Here is a 27,314-nt window from a genome sequence, read left to right as displayed (position 1 = left end):
AGATGTTTTTTCTTATTCTTTGGGTCATGAAAATGTAATTCATGTCCTTATCGGGGTGACGGAAATGTCTCGGACCTTGCTTGACCTGTGCTTTAAGAACTATCAAGTGAATGAGCTAGAGGCGGGTGTTCTGCTATCGGATCTTAGTGACCATTTACTATATGTTTATTTTTTCACATCCTATTCAACACAACGTAAAGAACCCACAAGCCAAGCACCCATTATGTATAGGGTCATTAATTGTGATAAAATTTTGTTTCAAAGTTTAGTCGAGGAGGAAAACGGAGCTTTGTTGTTCAGTTCGATGATCCGGACCATTGCAGCATACGGCCTTTTTTCAACAAGAATTGGGGAACTATATGGTCAAGCGGTTCCAATGGCGTCATTTAAAAGGAACGAGAAATGAAAACGTCTTGGGTGGATGCCACACTTCTTAAGAGAATAAAACAACTAGATAAGCTCTTTGCCCTTTTTATAAAACCAAAACACCCAAATTATCTAGCTGAATTAAAAAAAAAGGGCTCGAGGCACACCTAAGCACTTCTTATGAGTTGTAAATGCGAAAGCATGCACGCCGCTCTTCACTCTAAAAAAAGCCCGTACGTCTACTTTCCCGCACGACACTCGGAGAGCCAATCAGCGCAACTTACGGAAGCAGCTCAGTGAATGACGATGCCGATACATATGTTTAGACCAAAAAACGCAGTCTGAGTTGTCGCCATTAGGAAAAGTGCGTAGCGTCTCCAGAGAAAAGTGGCGCGTGCCAGGGATGGAAAAGATGGAAACGCTGAACAGAGAGGTCTGTCTGACTCTTCATGACATGGCGATATCGAAAAATAATTTCCATCTGCTCAGAGTTGCCGGTATATAGTACTTAGCTTCTGGTCATGTCCGGGCGACCACCCTTGTGTCTGAGATGCAAAAAAAGTTGATCAAATACGTAGGCAGTGTCGCATCCAAAGTGTGCGTGTTGCAACAAATTCGGACACGAAAGTGACGAGTGCTACTGCAGCTATGTAGCCGTGCTACGGGGCTCTGGCACAGAAGCAGATGCCAACCAAAAGTTCATGGATATCTCCGAAGTCGTAGACGCCACGGGAGAGCTCCTCCCAACTCAAGCCGGGTCTGCAGAGTCCGGACTTCCTATTTCCGATAAGAACGAAGATCCAGCTGTCAAGAAAGCCTCGGAAACACCACAAACCAGCTCGGAGACAGAGAATGAAGTAAAAGACTCACATGAAAGCAAGGACAAAGACCCCCCGCGACCACGGAAGGTAAAGGGTAACTCCGGCCAAAACTCAATATGAAATAAATTACCGGTATCGCTGCAGTGACACAAAATACGACCCCAGCCAAAATATTATGTCCATGGGACGCCACATTCTCAACTACCGCCGATAATAAAAATGCGACCCGCCGCCAGCCGCTGCTCCTTAGCGGGCGGCCAGCGGGTTGCCGATCGCTAAAGCAACATTGGGCCGTGACGTCACGATCGTCCTCTTTATTTCCTCCGGTCCGGGCGTTGCGCGGAGTGCGCTTTTTTGAGCCGCTACCACCGTTACTTCGGCTTGTGATTGGCGTGTTTAGCCGTTGCTTGTATCTGTAGCCCGTGTAACTTCGGTATAGCCTTTTGTTTATTTGCTTGAGAGGACTCCAAGACTCGTTTTAGCGAGCAACTCGGTGCGCCCAAGACTGCCCAACTGTTCCTCGAAAGATGCCGAGCGCAACTTGTAGTGCTATGGGCTGCTCAAACAACCCGCTGCGCAACCCGGAGGTGCCTTTTCACAAGTTTCCAACGGACCGGAAATTGAAGAAGGTGCGGGTGAAAGCTGTTCGACGAGTGGACTGTGCACTTCGGCTTTTACGCGCCCGAGTTAAAACTAACGCAAAAACAGGCGTGTACAGCCCAGCACACGTGTGTTCGGGCGCCAGAGCCCACGCCGGAGAGCCTCAAAGCTTCGTGTCTGGGACTGACCCGTAGCGCGAAAGCGAGATGGCCCCCAGTACTGTACGTCACTGGCAGCGCGGTGTAGAGCAACGCCGCTCCATTCACGGAGCCCCGATGACAATTTAGGTCCAGCGACGAGTACGGAAGACCGCACACACGGCGACAGCCGCCGAGTACGGCACCGAACAAGTTCACTCGTTTTCCAGTCGCTAGCTTTTGGGTATAAAAGCGACGAGTACGGCATAGCGTACGCACGGCGGCGGCCGCCGAGTACGGCACCGTACGAGTTCACGGGTTTTCCAGTCGCTAGCTTTTGGGTATACGCACTAACTCTTGCTACATATGCTGGATAACTACCGCGTATACAGAATTAAAACAAAATCAGCTTACCTCCTATTTTTCGACGGCTAGCCTAACAGAGGTAGGTGCCGCTCGGCCTGCGTACTCGTTGAACGAGAACGATCCTGACGTCACGTTCACATAGCGGCTGATATCTAGTGTTGCCGGGGCCTCGAGCGGCTAGTTTCGGTTTTGTTGGTTTGTACAACTACGCACAATAATGAGAAATACATTACACCTTACAATTCAGGGACGCTGACTGCACTAAAAACAGTCATAATCCCAAAATCGAAAGTATGGACCGGAGTTGCCCTTTAACTCAGCAGCCTGCCGATCTTGCTGAGAAGCCGACGACGTCAGAAGGCAACGACGACACTCAGTGGATGCGACCAAAAGCAGTTCCAAGGACACTAACGAAGCCAAACGAAAACGAGATATGCCACCGGACACCACCACCGCGAGTAAGCGGAAACCTACCTTGCACACAAGCTGCTAGTGTTTAAACCCAAACCCATTTCCCTCTTCTCTCCCTCCCCTCCATCTCCCCCTCCACCTTTCTCTCCTCCTTCCCTTCTCGTTGATGGCCCTCGTTTGGCAACGCTAAATGTCAGAGGCTTTAATTCTAGAAAAAACGATATCAGCTGAAACGCCTAATTGAAGATAAGGAGGTTGACTTCCTGCACCGTACAGGAAGCAAAGCTCACAACAGATTATCAGGTAGAGCGTGCCCTGTAGCATTTTTTGCGTGACTATGAAGTATGTGTCAGCCATGCTGTTGGTCAATCGGGGGCTGTTTGCTGTTTATTAACAAGTTTTTCCAACTCTCTAAATTAATGGTCATCACAGACCTCTGTGGCCGCTTCATTATGTGCGACTTTTAAGTTTTTGACATAAGGTGGAGAGTTATATCTATTTACGCTCCAAATGAGGTTTGTGGTTGTGGTTGTGGTTTTTAATCACCTGCGCCCATATTTAATTTATGATCGAATGTTAGTTCTGCTAGGAGATTTTAATTGTGTTTGCGACTAAGCAGATAGAACTTCATTTAAGCTGCGAATTGACAAAAGCGCACGTCTACTGCTGGACATAGTTGACGAAGGAAATCTTTTTGATGTTGCCCCTTTCCCACTGGAAGAAAACCATCTGCAATTTACACACTTTCAAAACTCCTCTCACGCGAGCTGGGTTAGGCAGAATCTACCGCTCTGTAGACCTAATTAACACTTTAAATGGCTATGCGGTAGCACCAGTATTTTTCGAACACCACTGCATGGTATTAGTAACTGTTGGGAAGGAACGAAGAAAAAAAGAGTACAAATTGGAAGCTGCGGAAAATAAATGTTCAATTATTAAAAGATAAAATCTTTCTAGCCAGTACGAAGGATCTAATTACTCAAATAGGAGAAACAACCGAACATATATTTGTTAAATGGGAGCACCTTAAACAAGAACTAAAACAGCTAGCAATTGAGAGAGGTACTATTTTTAAATTTCAGAAGGCTGAGACAGAAAATGCATTTGCTACGTAATTTGCGTGTTCTGGTAGAGCTAGAATGCCAAAATCCTGGGCAAGGTTTAGAAGATATAACTCGAACGAAAGCCGAGTTGGACAAATTTCATCACGAGCGTTATCAAGGCGCTCCCGTGGCGAAATATTTTGCTTAGGAGAACTGCCAACAAAAAAGGGCAATGGAGGAGGAGAAACGGTATGCGATACCTAAAGAAATCCATGAAATAGAACAGAGAACAACCTTATCGTTACAGATAAAGAAACTATAGCTCATGTCTTTTTTGAAAACTACCAAGGTATGGCTGCAGGGAAAGGGCCTACATGTTCTATGGTCAGTAAACTGCACATTATGTAAAATGCCCGAAAGAGTCGAACACGCATTTATTCACTGCTGGGATACGGTTTTGTTTTGGGACGTTTTGCAGCGCACACTAAAGGAAGATATTGATATTACAACTTACACAATTCATTTTCTTCCTGTGTCACCTGAAGATACTTTTCCTTTCGATATTATGATGCTTGTAGCGTTAGACAGCATGTGGAAATGACGTCTTGACATTAGAAATTAGAATTTTTACCCGAAGACTTTACGCTTACATTTCATTGACCTTGTAACCCGTATCGAAAGTGTGTATGAAATTCAAGAAGTGCTTTCGGAATGGTAGTAGTCTCATAGATATCAAAGAATTTGACTTAGCAAATGACATTGAACTAAGCTCGTGAACTTTGAATCAGTGGTTTATTAAGGACTTGTGCGTGTTGGTGATCTAAATTGACTTAAAACGAAAGAAACACACAAGAGGATGGAGCAAACGACACAGCTTTGTTGTTTATTGTTTATCCTTCAATGCAATAAAGGAAGAAAAAAAAAATGGGATCGGTGGCCGAGGGGACTAGCGCACACCAGCTCAGAGCACGGGGAGCGAAAGCTCGCGCTGCAGAACCCAGAGATCCTGGGCTCAGTCCCCACCCTTGCCCGTTTCGATCTGGATGAGCATCGCACCGGCGTGCGGTCGTGTGTCACTACTGCTTGGTGCACGTTAAAGACCCCCGGCTCGCGGTTGTACTGCACTGGCTAAATTTCTCATGTACAGCTGGGAGACAAGTTGCCTGTTGATTAGACTAAGCTATAGGCTGTATAAAAATTCACACCGCAGCTTTTTCAAATAAAATACGGTGTCCCGAAAGGGTCCATTCTCGGCCTGCTCTTATTTTAGTTTACACAAATGACATTATAAAAGTAACTCGAACACCAGGAATAATTTAAATGGTGATGACACAAACATATTTTTTCATGGCTTGAGAATTTATCATCGTGGCTTAGAGTAAACCAAACTCAATTAAACACGAAAAAAAAATGTATACTATATTTCGACCACGGAATAAATGCATTCACCAAGAAATTCAAATTCAATTTCAAAGCGAAATCATCGAACGTGTTATATCACATACGTTCCTAGGTGTTCTGCTTCATGAAACTCTAAATTCGTCTTTCCATCTGCAGGGAGTACGAACGGAAATCTCACTCAAAAATTTGTTGCCTTACTGTGTAAAAGAGGAGCTATATTATACCTTAGTTCATTCACGTCTTCACTATTGCTTTCTTGTATGGGGGACCACCAATAAGAGCAAATATAAAAACCCTGCACATACTCCAGAAAAAAGATATTGCGCTGAGCCGAAAATGCCCGTACCGGGGCATTTTCGGTACGGGCGTTTTAAAACTATTCAAAACGTTATAAAGAAGAAGTTATCTTTAATAATCTATAATCAGATCAAATTAGAACCAACTGCCTTTTTCAGTAGGTATCTTTGGAAATATCATCCATACAATTTTCGGCACATGAACTACAGAAAGCAAAAAATTCGCACAAACTATGGCATACAAAAATTAGATTATCAAATATCCATACTTCTAAATGACCCCCCTGATCTCTTTACCATTATTCAGGGAGGTATGTCTGTATAAGCTTTAAGAAAATATATAAATGTGTATCTATTGTCACTTCAAAGGTATCAAGTGTGTTTTTTTTTTTCGTGCGACATTTATCTTTAGGCTTAAAGAATTATTTTCTCTCGTAGAGATGTCTGGATGGCTCTACTATAATGTTGCGAGTGGCCCCTTTGTTTGCCGTTTTTGTGCAGGCATAAAAAAAAAGTAAAGTGCGACATTGTCTTTTGTCACGGCGTGTGATTTTATTTGCTTGATTTCATTTCCTTGGTTTTTATATTTGTATACAGTGTTTTTTACTGCTTATAGGTTTTTATGCTAGATCTGTCACGACCAAGTAGATTTCTCCCCCTGTCTGTCTGGATCAGGGTAGTCCCAGCACTAGGTAAGTACGCTCTAGCACCATAGAGTAATATAGTAAACGTAAAGAGAGGACACAGGAGCCGATTCGCGGCCCAGATAGTGCGTTTCATACCCTCCGCTACGTGGCGCTTTTCTGCAATTTGGTTAAAATTACTTAAAACTCTTTCTGTCTAAAGTCTTTATTTTTTAAATGGCAATGCTTTAAAATTATTTAAAGTACTTAAAACGACTAAATAGTTTAAATCAAATACGTCACAAAAACCACGTGATGAATGGCGCCTGCCATGGCCTGCCTGCCTGCACGCCGTCGCCTCTGCATCATTCTGCATGGCCTCTGCTCGTCCCTGCGTCGTTCGTCTGTGCCGTGCGTGCCGTCTATCTGTGCTTTCTGCTGCATCATGTTCGGTCGACTTTGCATCAATCAAGGTGACGCATGACCGCCCGCGTGCTCGCATGCTCGGCGTGAATTCGTGGAGCCGATCGGTTCGAGCTTCTCGCGCTGTTGTTTCTGCCCGGCTGTCTGGCTGCACTTGAACGTGTGTGCATGTTGATTTTCGATGAGATTGTTCAAAAAAAAAATAATTTAACTAACGACCCTGCACACGACATTGTCCATGGGTTTACAGATGACGGTGTTGAACGAACCTCTAACATTGCAGATAGAGCCTTGGTTGTTATGCTGTCTGAAATTTCCAGGAGGTGCGTTTAGCCCCTTGCATACACTGTTGTGCACACTCCAAAAACGTCTTCTGTTTAACGCAGTCTCCTCATTTCTCTCATTTGGGAACTTAAGACTGTTGGCTTCACAGTAAAGACTGTAGTCTGTGGTTAGGGGGCTGCAAACGTAAGCTTGGTGTGTGTGTTGATCAGCCATTTTTTGAAGTTGACAACGAACATGTTTACTTTGTTTTTGATGTTCCGCATCTTCCAAAAAAAAAAACCAAGAGCAATCTCCAAGCCCACAAACTTTGCATTGGAAATGAGGTCATTGAGTGGTCCTCTATTGTTGAACTTTATTGTTCTATTCATGAGATGAGCTTGCAATTGGCTCCGAAACTTACTCAGAGACACATTTTTTCCAGAACCTTTCTGTAACATGGAAGAAAATTGTGCCCCACAGGTACTGAGTGCCTCACTCTTTTTTGAAATAGTATCCCTTTTTTAGGCCAAGGAACTTCCTGAGGCAGCCATGGCTACAGCCTATTTCTGTGATAGGATGTGCATACTTTTTGATTCTCTAAATAGCTAAAAAATTCAAGTAGACAGGGCAGAAGTTGCGTCATGCCATTTTGAAGGGAGAATCTGAAATACTTGATTTTCTCCACCAGTAACTCGGATGGATTTCAGCATGGCAGTTCTAAAGTAGGAGGCAGCCATAAGCCATCATGGGGTGGCAAGTTACTATAAAAAGTGTCCTCGTGCTCTGGGATGAGCTTTCAAGCAGCCATGACTTACACTACTGCTTGCAAGCAGCCATGACTTACTTACACGACGCCTGCAGCAAGACACATTGAGAACGTTTTTTGAGCTATATACGACAAATGCTGGGCTGCAACACAAACCCAAATGTGCATCAATTCACCTCAGGACTAAAACACCTCTCGATAAAAAAACTGTTCAAACTGTCGGACAATGAAAACGTAGAGGATGACAAGGCTGACCTCTTAAAGGAGTTGCAAATATCTTCGCACCATAAAAGTTTAATTTCAGACATTGTGGAATGTCTTCCAATTGATGACTTCCCACCACTGGAGGATATTTCTGAGCTGGCATCAGACATCAGGTATAACATAATTGATGACTCGTCCACTTTTTTATTACGTTTAGGGCTATTTGATCAAGCTTTTGCTTGAACAGACAACTTACAGCTATGGCTGTTCTCAGCTGCTATCGGATGAGTCTAATAACTTGACCAGGCCTCACCAATACTGTCTTGTTTCTAAAGCATACCACGTGCCTGGAAAATTCTTCGGGAACTTAGTAGTACCACCACAGGCTGCCTTTCATTTCATTCAGCAACTGGAAAATCACTTTCTTTTCATAATAGAGAGTGTGGCACATTTTCGAGGAGTGTGTGCCGCCTTGTATAGCACACTTTGAGGTCTGGGTGGTTTTAGTCTTTGCCCAGAGGAGTACCACAAAAGGTTTTTAAAATTGTTTTGCAGAATACGCTTGTGTTGACATGTTTGATTTCTTAACCGGAATTTGGACAAAGTTCGGTTGCACTCTTCAGTGGCTAGTAAGCAACGAGACAGGTTTAACTGTTAATAGTGTATTAACAGAGGTGGTTGCCAAACCAAAAACAAAAAGTGTTTATTAAGTGGGCGCTGCAGCTTGCTCTCCAAACATTTGTTTCCCATTTTTCCAGCGAATGTGTATCACGGCTCCCTAACAAAAATATTTGTCCACTTTCTACAAAATTTCGACAGAAAATTGTGTATAGTGGCTAAAAATATTTGAAAGAAAATGTATCCACTTTTGTATCTACTGTCCATAGTTTTTAGCCGCTTTTTTCTGAAGCCATATTTCTTTTCTGAACAATTTCGGGGGATGTTTAGGGACGTTGAATCTTGTCAGATTTTGAATAGAGTTCTCATTGTTTGTTAATGGCTCGCCCGCAATGAGTTTGAGGCTATGCAATTTGGTGTTTTTTATATTGGCCGGAAATCGCGGAATTTGTACTATCCGGCGTGGGCTTCGCACTGTTATTATACTTTTATGACTGGTAATGATAGCGATGTCTTATTCATTTTTGCACTTACTTCCCGTACCCGAGTCGGCGTGAAAGTGAATGTATCATACAGCATGTTCTCCGTGGAAAGGGTTTTTAACTTGGTTCCGCTAAGAATTTATTACGAAGTGTACGATATGCTGACGTCCTTCATAGTCATTTATTTTTGTGAGTATCGATCTCTCTCGTATAAAACATACAGAGCTTCTGAAGTAAATCATGTATACATGAATGTGGTCCAATAAAATGTGTTCGAACCACTTACTGTTGTTGACCCCAAAATGCTCCACCAGCCAGGAGTCAATGCGGCGATTGTGTAACTTCAATGCTTTACAATAGAAAAAGAACAAGAAATATATATACTTCTGCTTTGTGAAGTAAGTTGAACTATTGTTTGACACATTTTGCATGGACTCTATAGTAAAAAATAAAGCAAAAGTGCGTCAGTATTAAAAAAAAAACAGCGGCTTCGGGAGTCCCGAGAGCCGAGCGAGGCGGGGAGGAAAAAGAGAGAGAAGGGTACCGGAGAACCGGAGCAAAAACGCCCAAACCGAAACCGAAACTAACTTGACCGGAAACGGAATCAGATTATGCTTAATACCGCCCGCTAGGAGCGCTACCTGTCACTGATCTATCTGGGCCGCTGGGGCCTATGGCAGTGTCCGCTCTTTACCTTGGGTCAGAGCCGTATATGTAGAGAGTTTGGTCAATGGGAGGCGCGGGCAGAGCCAGGGCGTGCGGCAGACTAGGAAAGAGGGCTTGGCATGCTCTCTTGACCAACCAGAAGCCGAAAAGAATCCCCTAGCGGTGGTAGCGAGAAACAGTTCTGAGCCGATCGATCATCGAAGGTCTTTGTTCGTATATGGTTTTAATAAGTGCCTAAGAGTGAAGTGTAGTAACTCTTTGTGGTTGAAAATAGGGTGCACGTGTTGTTTCATCATGATCATGCAGAAAGATGTAAGAAACGAATGCGCCGCTCAACTCTGTTTTGCGCGGACAGAGTGTGACCGCTCTGACGGCAGATTCCCGGCGCTCGGCGTTTGGCGTAAGGATTATGTCGATCTTTCCGCTAGTTGCACTCTTCCACCATCATTTTAGATGAGTGTGATTGAAACATCACGTGTACCATATTTTCAGCCATCGAGAGTTACTCCAATGCAGTTATCAGGTTTGTTTCTCGCGACCACCGCCAGGGTATTATTTCCGGCTTCTGGTTGGTCAAATTCGAATTTCTGAAGACGCCCTGGAGCACACCCAGCCCGCTTTCGGCCAATGGTGCCGCTTCATTTGCCTCCTATACTTCCCAACGAATGGCCAAACTCTCTACATATACGGCTCTGCCTTGGGTATATTACTCTATGCTAGCACCCTTCGGAAAAATTAGCGCTACATAGACCCGCTACGATAACTACCCGGTGACCAAGTAGACTTGTATGGCGTTGCTGCTTTTATTTGAAGTTTCATGAGGGTGAATATTAATCTAGACAAACACAAGGGTATATTATTTGTATCTCTTATATGGACCCTTTGAAATATAATTACTAACTTTACTTTATGTTTTTCGTTTATAATATCATTCTAAAACATGCGAACGCCGGAACCGGGGGCGCCATCTATGAAGAGTCGAATGTACTTCGGCAACTGTTGCCAACACGACTGGCATGGATATGTCTGTTTCGGGCGGGACCGTGTAACGGTGGCGGGATGGCTGTGTAGCTGCTTACTTTGCACGTCGTGAACTTAGAGCGTCATACCTGCTTTGCTAATTGATGCCTAAGAAACGCAGTTATACGCAAGAAAATTTTTCTTGCAATAAACAAACTCTGAGAGCTAAGACTTTGCTTCCAAATTATATATAAATTGTAGCTACATGCTAGTTTACCCAAGCATGACATACACAACAGAGATACAATGCCTTTCTTTGGATTTATTATAATGGGGGATAGCGCGAACGCAATCCCCCACTACCAAAAATTGCATGCCCCATCTGCCCCAGTTTGGGATAGTGGCAGGCGTCAGCACAGCCGAGGTGCAATGACCGCGCCTCTTCCTGGGGACACCCCCTAATTGATCAGGGTAGTCCCAGCACCAGGTAAGTATGCTTTACCACTCTTCGAAACAATTAGCGCTACGTAGACCTGCTACCACATCTACCCGGTGACCAAGTAGACTTGTATGGTGTTGCTGCGTTTATTTGAAGTTTTATGAGGCTCAATATTAAACTAGGCAAACAGAAAGCCGTATTATTTGCATCCCTTATATTGAACCTTTGAAACATAATTGCTAAGTTTACTTTATGTTTTTCGTTGATAATATCATTTTAAAACGTGCGAGCGCCGGAACAGGGAGCGCCATCTATGAAGAGTCGAACGTACTTCGGCAAGTGTTGCCATCACGACTGGCATGGCTATATCTGTTTCCGGCGGGACCGTGTGGCGGGGGCGGGATGGCTGTGTAACTGCTTATTTTGTCCGTCGTGAAATTAGTGGGTCATATCTGGTTTGTTTATATGATGCCTAAGAAACCCAGTTTGCGTTGCCGTGTAGGACTAACCAGAACCGACTAATACTGGCCAGGGCTGGTGAAATTAACGTCATCACATTAATTGCTCAATTGTTCTTTGAAGTTTATGTTGTTTATTGTGTTTTGTGCGTTGACTTTAATATAAATAAAATTAAAACTGCGTGAAAAAAAGTTGCGTGTAATTGTTTCCTTGGCGGAGGAAAGCCTCTACCAACAGTAAACGTTTGATATTGCGGATAGTAGAAGGAAATATGCCGATACGGGCGCAGTCTCCCATTCCCACAGTGCCCTTCAAAATTATCTCCAAAGTTATCTTGACCTTCAAAATCTCGTTCTTATATTTTATCATGTATGTACCCACCATTAATTTCAACTAAATGATCTATATATATATATATATTGAAAACCATGACTTCACATTTATGTAGCAAGAAAAAAAAAAAAACTTCCGTTGTATAATTTTGTTTGTATCCTCTTTCAAATATTCCTCTATATTGTTAATATCACATATCACTTACCTCAAAATTTTGTCTTTTATTGCGTTTTGTCTGCGTGTTGATTTTGACGTCGTCTTCATTCTTTTTTTAATGAGGCTTCATTCGGGGTCATTTTAATAGGTATATGAAAATATGTATTATAGCTCTATACTATTTCATTCAAAACATCAAATCAAACATGATTCTTTTGTAAACTAAAATGTTTTCTTATTTTCTCCTATTGTTGTGTTATACCTTTCGACAACAGAATCACTACTAAAAAGTGTAAATCATTTTTCTACAAACATTCTCTGTACTCTACTATTAAAAAACTCTAATCCTTGATCTGTTTATATCTTTTGGGGTATTCTCTTTGACTTAAACATTTCAATGAATGTTTGAGTTCTTTGTTCACCTCTTGCATTTCTAACGGTTTTACTTGTGCGTATTTGGAAAATATATCTATACAGGTTAAAATATATTTACGCCCTTTATTTTTTTTTCTTGAATATTTAATATCTTCAACAAGATCAGCTTCCCCTTGATCTTTTATTCCGTACAATAACTCTGTGGCTTTGAAAATGGTTTCCAGACGGTTTGAATGTTGTGCATCTTGTTTCTCATTGAACTCTTTATTCTCTTTTACACGCTCATTATGCTTGCGTTGAAGATCCTTTATTTCTATAACTTCCTCTCTTTATTTCTGTAAATCCTCTCTCAGGATCATAATAAATATGATTTTAGGGGTTTCCTTGTTTCTCCTAAAACGGAAAATTTATTAGTACCACATGTTTTACAGTTAATTTGACCCATTGGTCTACCATTTTTATTAGCTTTTTCGCTATAATTTTTTGGTAGTTTGTTTAGGCTCACGACGTAAACAATACATTTATTTAGATATACTTTTATAGCCATCCAGTTTTTTTTTGTTTTATATATATATATATAGTTGCAAGATATTTAGTTTACTTTACAAGATAATTTTCTCTTTTTGCAAGCTCAATTTCTGTATTTTCATCTGATTTGTATAAGTTCAGGAGTTCTTTACAAAACTTGTAAGAAAACAAATGTATTTCTTTTTCATGTAGATCACAGTTTTTTTTCAGTTGCATCCACCAGTAAGATACTTAAACATAAAAGAGCTAAGCGAAGAAATACAAATGCAGTTAATCCATTTGCGGAGATGACAGGTTTATCGAGTTTAGAAGCACACCTCAATTTTGAGAATAATGATCATATCTTCTGAATACGTAAATTTCTCAAGTTCTATGATTTGCTCCATTTATGTAGTAAAAAAAAACTATTCTGACAATTTATTAGTTAATTTTTTTATAATATTTTGAATCTGGCGAAAAAGTTTATTTAATATCAAATACTCTTATACTTTCTATGCGATTTAAAATACAGTGAATACAATATTGAACCCATTAAAAAGAGTTTACACCTCGAGTCTGCAATGAGGTATTAAGAATGCCTTTATTACTTGTTTTCAGATATATATTTTGCAGGGGATTAACCAAGGCTCTAAACGAATCCGACAAATCTATTCTTTAGATGATAAAAAAAAAAAAAAAAAAAAAAGAAACGTGTTTTAGGGATGCTCTTCTCGGCTCCGAAGAACATGGCAGCGCCTTTTGTACTCGCACTGCGAAACTCAAAGGAACAATAAGCGGCGTTCGATTCAACACTTTTTTTTCTTTCTGCGTTTCCTTTAACCAGCTAAACCAATCACACAGTAAAAAAAAAAAAAAAAAGTGCAGGACATTACTAAGCGTTTATTGTATTTAATAGTTATAGTTTAATAGTTTAATAGCAGACAGCGGACGCACAAGGACGACGAGTGCCGATGACAATGATCCTTTTTGGAGCCGTTGATTGGCTCCATATTAGATCGTAGCGGAGGCTTTGCTCGGACTTGGAGCGAAACGCCGTATATACCAACGTAAGCAGTGCCGTTATATATATATATACATAGGGGTTGTTCGTTTTCGGGTAAAACCCTATTTTACCCGATTTCTACACCCAGAACATGTTTCAGGAGAATCGGGTGAAACACAATTTCTCCCCGAATTCCAAAACCACACAACCAATCTATTTATTTTTACGCCGCACGGAGTTTGCACACTATCTACCCTACCTTGAAACAACAGGGACCTATAGTTCATTCCGCAGGCTGCATGCAGCAGTGTGGACGCTACACGGCTGTCAACCAACCGCCCAAATGAGAACGCCTAACTCACCGCGACATTCTACAGAGGCCGGCTGAAGAAAAGCGTCAATAGGCGTTGGTGCCTCTGAGGTACATTTCCGTCCCCCGCCGTGCAGTTGGAACCAGCTCGGCCCGACACATAGCTTCGGCCCTGCTGCACGCAGCTTGTGAAATGCACTATCAATCCCTCTTCGACCGCTGTTTAGTGTCGACGCCCAGCAGGGTTTCTCGGGTTGCATGGCCATCTCGCTGGCGGTCTATACCTTTCTCACGAACAACGTTCGAGCCAGTCAGTCGCGTAAACAGATCGGGACAACTTAACAGGTTTATTCCATAGTGGAATATCTGATCGAAGATGACCGTCCATCGAACGGTCGGGGTTCTTGTTGACACCTGAGGGAGAGGAGGATTCCGTGGGCGGTACTTTCCTTGAAGCGACTCACGGCTGTCGGAGCTGGAAAACCCTGATGTCCCCCCGATTACCAGCTTGAAACAGATCCCCAATTTTAACACGTTAGCGTTAAGGAGCTCGTGATACCCTCCAATAATAATTTTTAAAAAAATGTTTTACTGAGTACATTTGTAGATTTAACCCGAAAAAACCTGAATTTCGAAATGTTTCCACCAAAAACCCGATTTCTCCCCGATTATCAGGTTGAAAAATAGCTCCCGATTTTTATTCCCCGAATTTCAAAAAATATAAAACCCGAAAACGAACAACCCTATATATACACCATTAGCGGAACAAATTTGGGACACGCGTGTTGTGTAATTCTGAGGGGCGTATATTGCCGACGCTGAAAAGACAACTGTAACGCACGAGCCTCCAGATAAAATTAAAAAAAAAAAAAAAAAAAACTGTACGTATATTTTTTTTTTTTTTTTTTTTGCCGTCTGGCGCAGCATCTGGGCCAGACGGCGAGGAAACGCGGAGCCGGAACTTATGCCCTTCACCGATTGGCCGGGAGAGGATATGGGAAAGGAGAGCCGTCGGCGTTCCCATAATGACGTCACAATTACGCCACTCAACCCGGGAAATTTTTTGGCGGAAAATATTCCCAGACAAACTGAGCGGGAAAATTTTAACCTCGTCGCGTCACACGTGACCATCCCCTCCGTACCCTCCATACCTCCTCCTCAAGAACTGCACTCTAATTCGGCATTACAGACAATAAAAAAAAAAATGCATTTCTTTTTTTTTTTTGTAAATGGTTATTAGCGGTGGGACCGCTGGGAGAGCCAATCGCAGATGGCAATTAGTTCATCGAACGATGTTTCATTGACAGATCGTTTCACTGATTGCGACGTTTCATCAACAGATTGTTTCATCGAAAGATTGTTTCATCGACAACTCAGATTTGACCATTTTTTCTGTAATAAAATGGATGAGACTCGCCAAGGAAGCGGCGTGTACGAACTGGTCAGGTGGGTTAACATTTTTGTAATGAGCCGCCGCATCCTGTCTCCGCGAAGTGGCGTGAACGCAGGCGGAAGGGTGGGTTAACACGCCTCCCAGTGATACACACATACGAAGTGTCCCTACAGCGTGCAATTCACGAAACGAGTGTTGATGAAACGATCGTTTCGACGAAACATGTGTCCACGAAACGTAATTCCACGAAACGAGTTTCGACGAAATGATTGGGACCCGCCCCTCGCTGCAACCTATGCGGATGGATCTCGGCGAATGACGAGGCTGAAATTGCGCTTAAACATACGCAAAAACCGTCCGCGCTAGAGATAGGGCCAATCAGACAGTGTCAAAAGGGCACCATCAGCATGGTATTTCGTCACGTTTCTGCACATGATCTATCGTCGCTGAACCAATCATATAAACAGAAAAAGCTTGCGCTTTTGATGCTGCTTGAGTGGTCCCACCACCTTGTAGGGTCGGTTCTGTATAGGGGTGCAGCAATAGACCCTTTTTTTGTTTACAAGCATAAATCGCTGTTAGCGCTTCCAAGCGACTTCCAGTCGCTCCTTCATTGCAAGCCTGTCGAACTCGCTTATATCATTGGTGCTAGAAAGCATAAATGCTACGCGGACAACAAAAGTTGGAGTTAGAGTTAACGAGATTATTCGAAATATTTGAACAGATCTGGAGCTTTCTGGTTCTTTTGACGTTCACCTGGAGCAGTGGTTCTCAAATTGGGGTCCGCGAAGGCATTCGGTCTGCGAAGCCTTGCCTCATCAGTCAAACCCGGCAATATATAACTTTATTTCTTTAGATTGAACAGGTACATTTTAATTTTCGGGTGAGTTTTCTGGTACGTTTCTCAATTTGAGAAGTCTACTTCACACTAGCCCTTAGTTATTTCCATTTATTATACCGTTATTATAGTTAACCCATACATTTCCGTCCACCTCACCACAATCGGGGGTCCTCCATCATCTCCGCCTATCCACAAGAGGTGCGCGAACATCATAGGTTGAGATCCACTGATCCTGCAAAATTGGTGGTTGAATGTTTCATCGAAGTTTTAAGCAGCGGAACTAAGGTGGGCTTTGCTCATTGCTTTTATGAACCGGAAGTTCGCTGGGACGTGAAAGACTGGAGCACCGCCTGGTGGCGTTTGCAAAGAAGGGGGTCCATACCGGCTCGTATCGAATAGTACTGCCTCATTTACAACTTTCGTAGTGGAAATTACATTCATACCGGTCTATACATATTCTGGTTATTTTTATTCACCGAGCTTCCTCTGTGGCATGCAGCGAACGGCGAATCAGGAATCCGGACACGCGATGTTACGTTTAGGGCTGTGGCTATGGAGAGGGCACAGTGCAAGGACATTGTATCTAGATTTCGTACGCAACTGACGCTACGAGCTAATAGGGAGTTTTCGTAGATTGCGTTTCCCCCTGCGCTAAGCATTCCGCAACGAAGAAGCCGCTGCTGCGCCTGCGCGGCGACAGCCTTGACTGTAGAGTTCCGGCTAGCGTAGCGGGTTGCGGAGGGCGTAGCGGGACGGCGAAAACGATCTACGAAAACTCCCTAATGACACCGATCAAGCAGCGTCGAAAGCGAAAATCACTGGGTTTTTTTGTTTTTCTCATGATTGGTTCAGCGATGATCGACCACGTAAAGAAACAAGAGAAGCGCTATGATGGTGCGTTTTTGACGCTGGCCGATTGGTCCCATCAACTCTTAGCGTCGGCTGCGTCTGGTCTTAATAACTCCCCCTAGATAAGACAACGGCAGTGGTGAATTTATTGCCTCACCTTTATTCGAGATGCATCAGCAAATAATCCCCGTGTGCCAAAATGAGTTGCTGGGCGAGTTGGGTAGACATCTTGACTTAAAGCACTTGACACCTTCCTTCTCTTTAACTACATCATTATTAAAACCTCAGTTGTGAGTCAGCGCTCCCTTCCTGTTGTCTCTTCCTTACGTAACTTAATTGCGCTGTTTAAGTCAAAATCCCCGTGTGTGCTATCCTCCAGTCCTCATGTCTACGGCGCCTGAAACGCGTCTCCGTCTGGTGTGTTCGACGTCCTGAGCGTAACTTCGTCTGCTTCGTTTGCAGGGGTTGTGGTGACGACAGAACGCCGAGCTCTGATTGGACTCTGATCGAAGAATAGTGGGTATAATAGACCTCAAGGTAGGTTGCGTTGAGGTCTGCCCACTACCCTGCAATCATGACAAATGGCGTCCAAAATGCCCGAACCAAAGAATTCCACGAACAACGACACAACCCGAAGACATCGGTATCACCATCCCGCCATTCGTATCTCTTGCGTTATCTTTATATTTACAGTGAGTCTATTGTTGCCTATAGCCAAGGTTTAACAAAGGCAGACACGACAGAGTCTGATCGCGTGCTTTTGTGCAGTGATTTGTGCGGCCGGCGTTGGAAGAAGGTGACATTACACGCCCCTTGTTTTGGCAAACCGGATCTTCGATTGTCTAGAGAAATATGGTAAGAATGGCTTCGTTTAATTGTTTATACAGTCCGCCAGAATTATCAAACAAACAAAATGAAGAGCAACTTTGAACGACCACTTTGACGACCGACATATGAGAAGTGATGACCGTGATCTGCTTCACTGGTTTTACACTGAATTAAAAAAAAATGATGTACAATAATTTAATATTTGCATATTTTAGCTTGGAGTCGCATTTAATTGTTCTCTCATCTTGAAATATGTTATATCCCACCGTCACCAAACCTCGCGGAAAAATTGGGGCCGTCAGTTAGACGTGAGTGCGCTGTACGTCAAACTGAAGTTTTGGGGTGTCTTATATGTGACAAGGGGTCTACGCAGGCACGTAGCCAGAGGGGGGGGGGGGGGGGGGGGGGGGCATGGGGCTGGGCGAATCCCGGAGAAATGCTCACCGGAGATAAGCTCACCGGAGAAAAGCTCACCGTAATACCGACGGATGCGGAGAAAAGCTCACCGGCCATTGAACGCATACGGAGAAAAGCTCACCGTTTTTTTTCTTCTTTTTATATGGAGTCTGTTGGATCATGCGTAACATATATGAGCTTATTATCATTAAAATTCGCCAGCTTTGTAGAAAAAAAATTTCCTTTTTCGTAATATTTGTTAAGCTTATTGGGTATATTGCTCCCAAATTAATAGTTGCGGGCGAGTGTTTTTTGTGGCTTACTCTCTAGGCAACGAAAGCCTAACGGCCTAACTGAGAACTTAATGAACTTGAAGAACAGAAAAATGTTCGAACACCTAATAATATCTGCCTAAAACCTAAAAATCAAAACTCTAGATACCGAAAATCCGAAAGTGCACGCGCAACAACGCGGTGCCTGAAATTCTCTTTGAAGCTTTTGTTAACCTTTGAAAATAGGATAAACCAGTAAGTCGAATATCGAGGCTTCTTTCTTCCACGGACAACGTTTTCTAGCCTACCATTTTTTACCACCACGTCGTCGTGTTTCTTCCACCCAGTCTCAGGTGGTAAAAAATGGTAAACTTACACCAGCTCGCCTGCGCCCTAACTGTTTTTTTCGTTTTCTAGCCGTTCGTGCTGATGTTTCCACACGTTGCCATTGTGTGATAGTGTCCTTCTAGGGTGAGCCACTCCTGACCTTCAGAGCTCTACACTGGCACCGTTGTTATTCGTGACCTCTATAAGAAGTAGTTCTGTAAGGGAGCGAATTGGGCGAGTTGGTAAACGTTATACATGATGAAAATTGCTCAAACGACGACGACGGAGTGAAGACAACAAACACGACAGGACGAAGCTGTTCTCGCAACTAAAGGGTTTTTAGTCAAATTACCAGAAATAAAACAGCGTAGCCAACACTGATTACATCAACAAACACCTACTCATCTATTAGGCATTATACAATATTTGGAGCTGAAACGGTTCGCACACCGCTATTCATATTAGCTTGCAAAGAACAAACCTCTTTTTCTGACAGCTTCCGACTGCACACTGTCAGCTGTCGATTAAATGCTGTCTTTTGTACCGGTGTACGATGTTCTGATTTGATACTTGCGGCTTCATTAATATACAAAATGGTTGATTACTAATTTCTGAGGAATTAGTAATAATGCACATTGAACTTCAAGAATTTTACGAAAAGGAGGACATATTTTTTGATAAAGGGACGAATGCGAATTGTGTTAAATTGTCACGTTTGGCGCAGAATCCGCTAAGTTAAAAAAAAAAAAAAATCGGTGAGCTTTTTTCCACATCCCCTCAAAGGCCAGTGAGCTTTTCTCCGCATCTGCCGGTTTTGCGGTGAGCTTTTCTCCGGTGAGCTTATCTCCGGTGAGCTTTTCTCCGCCGCCCGGGCTGGGCCACCCCCCCCCCCCCCCTCCCTCCCCCGAACTCTTTTATTTTGGGGGGCCTCCTCTCCCCCCTCGCCCTCATACAGCATTTTGTCACGGGTGCCCCCCCCCCCCCCCCCCTCGAAACAAAATCCTGGCTACGTGCCTAAGTCTACGCCATTTGCTTTCTCTCTTTTTTTTTTTTTTTTTTAGGTGTTCAAAGGGCCGATGTTGTTCGTCGATGCGCCATTTGCTCTTTGCTGCGTTTGATGACAGTACTGGTTATCGTGGAACATGAAATTTTGCAAACGTGAATGGGCGTCATCCATGTGCAGTTGTGCACACTTTATTGCGCGAGTTGAGTTTTGAACGTAGTCTTTTCGCGGGAGCAATCACAACAATAAGGGGCGTAAATCGCATGTTCGGGTTAATGCAAAACCCTACCAGTGAGTGAAGGTTTGAACCAGCAGACGGCGCTCTGTCCCGCACCCAGGTACGCGCAGGCCGATTAATCAAATCAAATCAAATCAAATCAAATCAAATCAAATCTTTATTTTCCAGAAAACTGGAGGGATCGCCAGAAAAAAAGCTGTTAAAAAACAGCTTGACTGGGTCTGGGATCCCTTTACATTGGCAGCAGCTTTGACACTGAAAAACATGTTATACATATATATATATATATAAATATAAAAAATAAGAAAAAATTAAAAAAAAAATTACAGCAAAAACATGCATTAAAATTCCACTAAGCGAAGCTACCCACAGTACAAGCGGAGGTCTTTTTTGTTTAACGTGTATATGTTTATGTTGTTAGTTATATACTTGTTTAATAAGCTAGGTACATTATAATGTAGTGACTGAAAGTTATAGCTTGTACGAGATTGAGGAAGCACATATGTCTCTGTACTGCGTGTGTTAACATTACTTTCGTTCATTTTGAGTCCTGAAATAATGTACAAAAAATCTACAAATGTTTGAGATGCAAAACGAATCGCACAGAGTAAACGGTATTCGTACATGCTCGCAACAGGAAGTATTCTAAATTTTGTAAACAAGGGTTCCGTCTGGTCTGTATACGAAACATCCGCAATATAGCGTACTATTTTTTTCTGCAGTAGTAGCACAGTTTGAGGATTCGTTTTTCTCGTTGTAGCCCACACGAGATGGCAATAGTTTAAGTGAGACTGAAATAGAGCGTGGTAAATTTGTAGCTTAATGTTGGGGGGTAAAACACTCCGACAACGAGCGACAATACCGACAATTCGGGAAAGTTTACCAACTAGATAGTTGACATGAGATTCCCACTTCAAGTGCTCCGAAAAAGATAACCTAAAGTTTTATGTTCATTTACTAGTTCAATTTCCGAAGAGCCAAGTTTAATAGTATGATTTACCACGATTGGTTTATTGGTAGCCCTGAATAAAATAGCCTTCAATTTTGTTGCGTTTACGTTAAGCCGATTCACCTCAGATCATTGCGAAAACTTTTCTAGAACAGAGTTTGCTTTGCATATTACTGCATTAGCATCATTGCCAGAGAAAAACACGCTTGTATCGTCTGCATAAATAATAAACTGTGCTTCATTATCAATATTCACAATATCATTGATGAAGACATTAAACGAAAGAGGTCCTAATATACTACATTGCGGCACACCTTGCTGTACATTTCGAAAAGAAGAGCAATGACCATCAACAATAACACACTGTTTCCGATCTTGTAAATATGATTTCAGTAAAGCCAGTGGCACACCACGGACGCCATAACAATTTAATTTCGCAAGCAAAATTTCGTGATTTAAAACATCAAACGCTTTGCTAAAATCAATGAATCAATGTAATAAGTCTTTTTTCTATGTTTTGTAATATAATTTTCTTTTGAAATAACAATGCAGCTTCAGTTGATTTACCTTTTCGAAAACCAAACTGATTGTCTGTTAACACGCAATGTTTTACAAAAATGTTATCGAGACGTGTAAGAATAATTTTCTCAAGTGCTTTAGAGAAAACAGGCAGCACGGATATAGGTCTATGGTTTTTTACCATGTTTTTATCATCTTTGTATATGGCTGAGACTTTAGCGAACTTCATACTTGCGGGAAATATTCCGGAAGATAATGATAAGTTATATATATGCGCTAGGCATGGTGCAATAATGTCCATTACAAATTTAACTCGTTTCATTTCAAGCTTGTCGATATCACTACTCTTACTGTTTCTGAGACCTAAGAATGTATTAAAACCTTCTTTCTCGTCGGTGGGGTTTAAGAAAAAAGTGTCATCGACATGGCTGACATAACGAATGGCAGTGTCATCGTAGGTAGTAGTCTGCGTATCTGTAAAGTGGGCGTTAAAACAATCTGCCAGACACTCTTCCGACATAGATCGACCTTCTACGGTTAATTCCCCTATTCACCACATTCGGTGGGCGTTGATACCACGAGGGCGCCACAGTATTTGGTGCCCCAGTAGACTTCCAGTAGTGTATTTATTTATTCTTCAGCAACGCACAGCGGTCGGGTATGAAGAGTTTCCTTGAGAAAAGTTTCTGTAGTATGTTTGTAAGAACATTATTGCATTGTACAAAGTAGTGCAAATAACAAAAGGACAAAAGACAAATGGAAAAGAAGAGGAAAACCGGAAGCGCGCAGGGGTCCGCCAATAGGGGGTGGTAGTGAGCTTGTTTGCAAACAAACATCGGTGAATACAAGAAGATACCTTATTGCGATTTAGAACTTCATTTATAACTTTCCAGACAACCTCAGGGCGCTGTTTTGTGGCGTCATAAAATTTTTGCTTATAGTATGAGGCTTTCGCTTTTCTCAGTTCAAACGTTAATTCGTTCCTAAATTTCTTAAAACGTAATAACTTGTCCTGATTCCTTGAAGTTACAAACTCCCTATATAAGCGATCTTTCTTCTGCATCATTTTAACATGCAGGGGGGTTACCCATGGTTTCCTTATCTTCCTATTTACAGTTACTGTTTTGACCGGAAAATGCAAGTCATAAAGTTCTTTGAAAATATGTAAGAATTCGCTATAAGATTCATCCGCGTCTATCATAGAGTAAATAGGGGTCCAATCACAGTTTAAGACCGGGTCCCTAAATGCAAGTAGGCAATCGTTTGACATTTTCCGAAAGGTGGCGGTAGCCTTCGAACTCTCTGTCTGCGTTTCGTGATTATACAAGGAAAAAAAAAAATTGGACAGTGATCGCTGATATCGCTGCTAATGGTTCCAGCGGCTTTGACTTTGGTAGAAGTATTGGTAATAAAAAGATCGATTGCATTTGATGTGGATAGTGTGACTCTTGTCGCGGATGTAATGACGTTTTGAAAGCCCGTAGAGTTTAGAGTATTATTGAGCATTCTTGCTTGAATTGAATCCTCTAATATATTTACATTAAAATCCCCCCCTAGTACCAAGCGATAGTTGTTTACAGAAACGTAATCTAAGAACTTTTCAAGAAAATAAATAAAATTTCGAAAGTCTGCCGAAGGTGGACGATACAAAACACTAACAATACTGTTTCCACAATTTAGACTTAATACTTCATAATCACATGTAACTTCAGAAAAGGTTTCCATCAACCCACATTTAATAAATAACATAGCCGGAATATAGACGCTTTTAAGCAGCTGTGAATGGGCGCCGCCATGACCGACATTCAGTTTTTGCTTCCTCTTATTCCGCTTACCTCACTTCGTCATTACCATAACAGGCCAAGTTATTGCCATTTTAGATTCTACTGTGTCCTTCTCAACATTGACCTTGGTGGAGGCTCGTCAAAGCCAGTTTCAGTAGCTCAGCATATTGGTAAAACAAGACAAAGTCAGCAATAGCGGCTGTAATCCGGCGCGTGTTTCAAGCATCTATACATCTCGATCAAAATACCTTACTTCCTTAGGAAGTATTCATAATAATATTTCTAAGACGATAAGTGTTAAAACAATATACCTATATTAGGCACGTATTATTAAGCTACAATTTAGATAAGCGCCCTTTACTTTTCCATCAGCTTTAGCGCTGTGCGAAAGACACCCAGAATGTTAGCAGAAAGAGGCACTCAGTGAGGAAATACTTAGCGTTCAGAAGAACGACACCGCAGCCATCTTGTTGCTCAAAATCATTGTTTTCAGTTATCTGTAGCTTTATCTCGAAGCGCAGAAAACGCTTATCCATTTCTCCAGAAATGTTGTAACAAACTGAAATCACTTCAGCTTTCTGACACCGTATCTAAGCGGAGAGCAAGTCGTCTGCTTCTTGTGCAGGAGTTACGGTGACGTCAGAGCAACGCCGAGCTCTGATTGGATTAGATGGAAAGGATAGTGGGTATACCTCAGTGCTAGATGCCTTAAGGCCTACCCAATATTTTTGTTTTAATAAGAGCCAATAAGAGATTGGCGTTCTGTCATCATCGTAACCCTAAGTGCAAGAAGCACGAAACAAAATGGCGGCGCCCACAAAACATTCGAGGTATAAGGTGCCGATTTTCTGGAACGCAGCTCTTTTAGTGCTTCTATACACCTTTCCAAGAAACACTCGACCCCAAGGGCAACAGACCGTTTTCGAGCCCAGTCATTGGGTTTGAAGCTAGACTCTCACCGGCGTCACTTCGAACCCTACCGAGTGGACTGTGATTTCGGTAGGCGCAGCCTGCGTAGGTGCAGTTTCGGGCGGCGGAGAAAAGCTCACCGACCTTTGATCGGATGCGGAGAAAACCTCACCGATTTTCTTTTTTAACTTCGCGGATTCTGCGTCAAACGTGGGAATTTAACACAATTCGAATTCGTCACTTCATTAAAAATATATATTTTATATTTGGTATTTTACACAAACGATATATTTTGTATTTTATACAAAATACAAAATATATCGTCTTTTCCCGCTGTATTTTGTACTTCATTGTGTATGTGTTTTCCCGAGGACATTAAAAAAACACTGAACCACATTAAAAAAAAATTAGACTATTTTTGTTGGGTACGCGCGCTACAGAACGAATGCGGCTGGAATGTTGCCTTTTTTTTACGGTAAGTTTTGACGGTGCCGCTCGGTTAGCCACTTGTCAAACGACAAAGCGCTTAGCTGTCGAAAATAATTCACAACAGAACCTAGCTATAGGCATGCATTTTGCACGCTTACAAAAACGTGTTTTCCGAAGGACACCAAATACAATTTAGCAAGTGTTTACATTCGAACAATATATTGTACGTACCACACAATGCAACGTTATCTGAAAATAATTTATTTGAGAAAGATCTCAAATAAAACAGTCACAGTGGACGACATTTACATATTAACGACCGGACGGGATCCAAGATGACTTTATTTTGGGGCACGTTTTGGGAAGAGCTTACTTTTTTCACACTAGCGCCAAGGCAAAGGACGGGCGTGACTGACACCAACCGAAGAACTATTTTTGGCTGACTGAGAAGAACGCTACGCGGATTATCTCTGGGAGGAGGGAGAACAGTTATCATTTTTCACAAAATCGCGTCGAGGGCCGTTCGACGTCCCTCCCCTTCTTCGTTTCCCGTGAATGTCGAGCAGAAACGCATGAATGGAAGGCACTTACCAACCCTATTTCTCACAGTGGAAGATAACACAACAGGGTACGCAACATGCATCAGAAAAATAAAGTGGAAACTTTCAAGAGGGGCCAGAAAACGTCGAATGTAAAACCGCAAAATACGGGTAGAGAATCGCGCTGAGCGGGTTTCCACAGTCCAAGAGAGTGGCCGAAAATTTCTAGCTGATAAGGGGGCGAGAGAGTCGCACCAGCCGCATCGGCATCAGCAACATGGCGGCGGCCTAGAAGCGTTTTTCTGAAAGGTGTATAGGAGTAGAGATAGCCAAGAAACGAAACGATACAATCGGTGGAGTTTGGCTTACGGCTTAACCGTGTCGGGCTCACTGCACCGCGTTTTACTAAACCATTAAAATAGAAAAGGGAGCGTGTTGGTGAACGTTCAGTCACTGACATAAGAAACGCAAGACGGGGCGAATTATGTTCACACTTTTTGCTTCCCGATTATACGTTTTCCTGATTATAAGATTTGCGGTGTTCTTCTTAGCTCATAGGGAGTATTAGGGAATAGTTGTTGCACATCCGATACGGTACGATGGGTCCTCCGATACGAAGTGCGCATGTGCGAGTCTTCTGTAGTTGCGCATGCGCAGACCGTACCGGAAGGCCGATCGTACCGTATCGGATATGCCAAGACGGTTCCCTAAAACTCCCCAATGCCGCGAACGCGTCGGTTGCGAAACGACAACAACGTTCGAGGGTTTGACCACGTTCTGCGTTTTTTAGACTGTCAGAGACTCTAGTCAAATGCCAACGAACAAAAACGCTATCGCGATGCGTTCACAGGTTCTCCTGGTCTGGGTGGTCTACCTCGCAGCCCTCGCACTGACTGTGAAAGCGAATGGTATGGTATGCACCTCCTTATACTTCGTGAGATGGCTTCGAGTTCTAGTTGAGTTCCGGCTTTTACAATTTGACAGTCAAATTGCGCTTATTCTTAGTGAATACCAAAAAAACGAAGGACCTGGCCAAGTGTAAAGCACATTTGCTATGAGCGATTCGTCATGCGCCAAATGACAATTCACGTGTTTGGGGTTGAAGGTACTACAATTAGTAAACTAATTGCCTAAATCATAGATTTAGGCAATTAGAGTGTTGAATTTATTCCCAGATGCCAAAAGATCCGCCCAACAGACGTGACTGCAACAGACGTCCCATAGTCTGGGGAACTGTGCAACTTGTATAAACACAAATAAATCGGTATTGTTAGACAAAAATGTGATTCGCGTCGTAGCAATTGCTTCACTTTACTCGCAGACAACCCCTCTTTTATAAATATAAAGTGACGCAAAATTATTAGAATTATACACATGCTACAAAGTATGCGATATATTTTTAATTTAGAAATCATTCGTGACAACGAAGTGATAGTCTAACTGTAGTATTACGCCGCGTCCTGGAAAGCGCCACTTCCTAGAAAAAAAAACAAAAAAAAAAACCTACGGTCTGAAGATGCTTCAGTGCACACTACCCATCCCCTTGAACTGTGTTCACGTCGAGATTACAAACAGGAAGGTGCTGTACCAATTTTTATTTATAACCGTGCGTTATGTATCTTGTAATAACTCGTTGATTCGTGATGAATGTGTTATCACATGTTGTGCTCGCCAAGTGGACAAATGTTGCGGGCATGGGACCTGCCAAAGCCGCACTATTGTAGCTCTTTCCTTTATCCCCGTACTCTCCCTTTTTGTACTCTGGAAGCAACGTTACTAAAACACTCAGTTGGCAAACTCGCCGTCGAAACCTGGGCCGCTGGCGTCCACCGAGACCGAGCTAAATGCGACAACAGCGCCACTCTTTGTCACTTGTCTGTACTGTGGTCACCTTGAGCTTTTTGAAAGCCTGTTTTTGCGTAAAAACAAACGGAAAAGACTCTTTTTGTATGAAATTTATTGGAGTTTAGTACCAAATGATGGGCGCGTGATCTTTTTATCATCTTTAG

At 42.5% G+C, this 27,314-nt stretch overlaps 1 non-coding gene and 1 pseudogene across 1 annotated transcript; one reads left to right on the top strand and one right to left on the bottom strand.

Annotated features, from left to right (window-relative positions):
- The first annotated feature begins 884 nt into the window (after positions 1-884).
- Positions 885-26,423, top strand: LOC120850614 (annotated as a pseudogene).
- LOC115327552 lies at positions 10,779-10,942 on the bottom strand. The gene has a single exon (XR_003919802.2). It is a non-coding gene; the product is annotated as a U1 spliceosomal RNA (small nuclear RNA).
- Positions 26,424-27,314: the final 891 nt, after the last annotated feature.

This window comes from Ixodes scapularis, unplaced genomic scaffold (genome assembly GCF_016920785.2).
Source record: "Ixodes scapularis isolate PalLabHiFi unplaced genomic scaffold, ASM1692078v2 PGA_scaffold12__126_contigs__length_90152505, whole genome shotgun sequence".
Taxonomy (NCBI): Eukaryota; Metazoa; Arthropoda; class Arachnida; order Ixodida; family Ixodidae; genus Ixodes; species Ixodes scapularis.
This window is presented reverse-complemented; position numbering and strand designations above follow the sequence as displayed.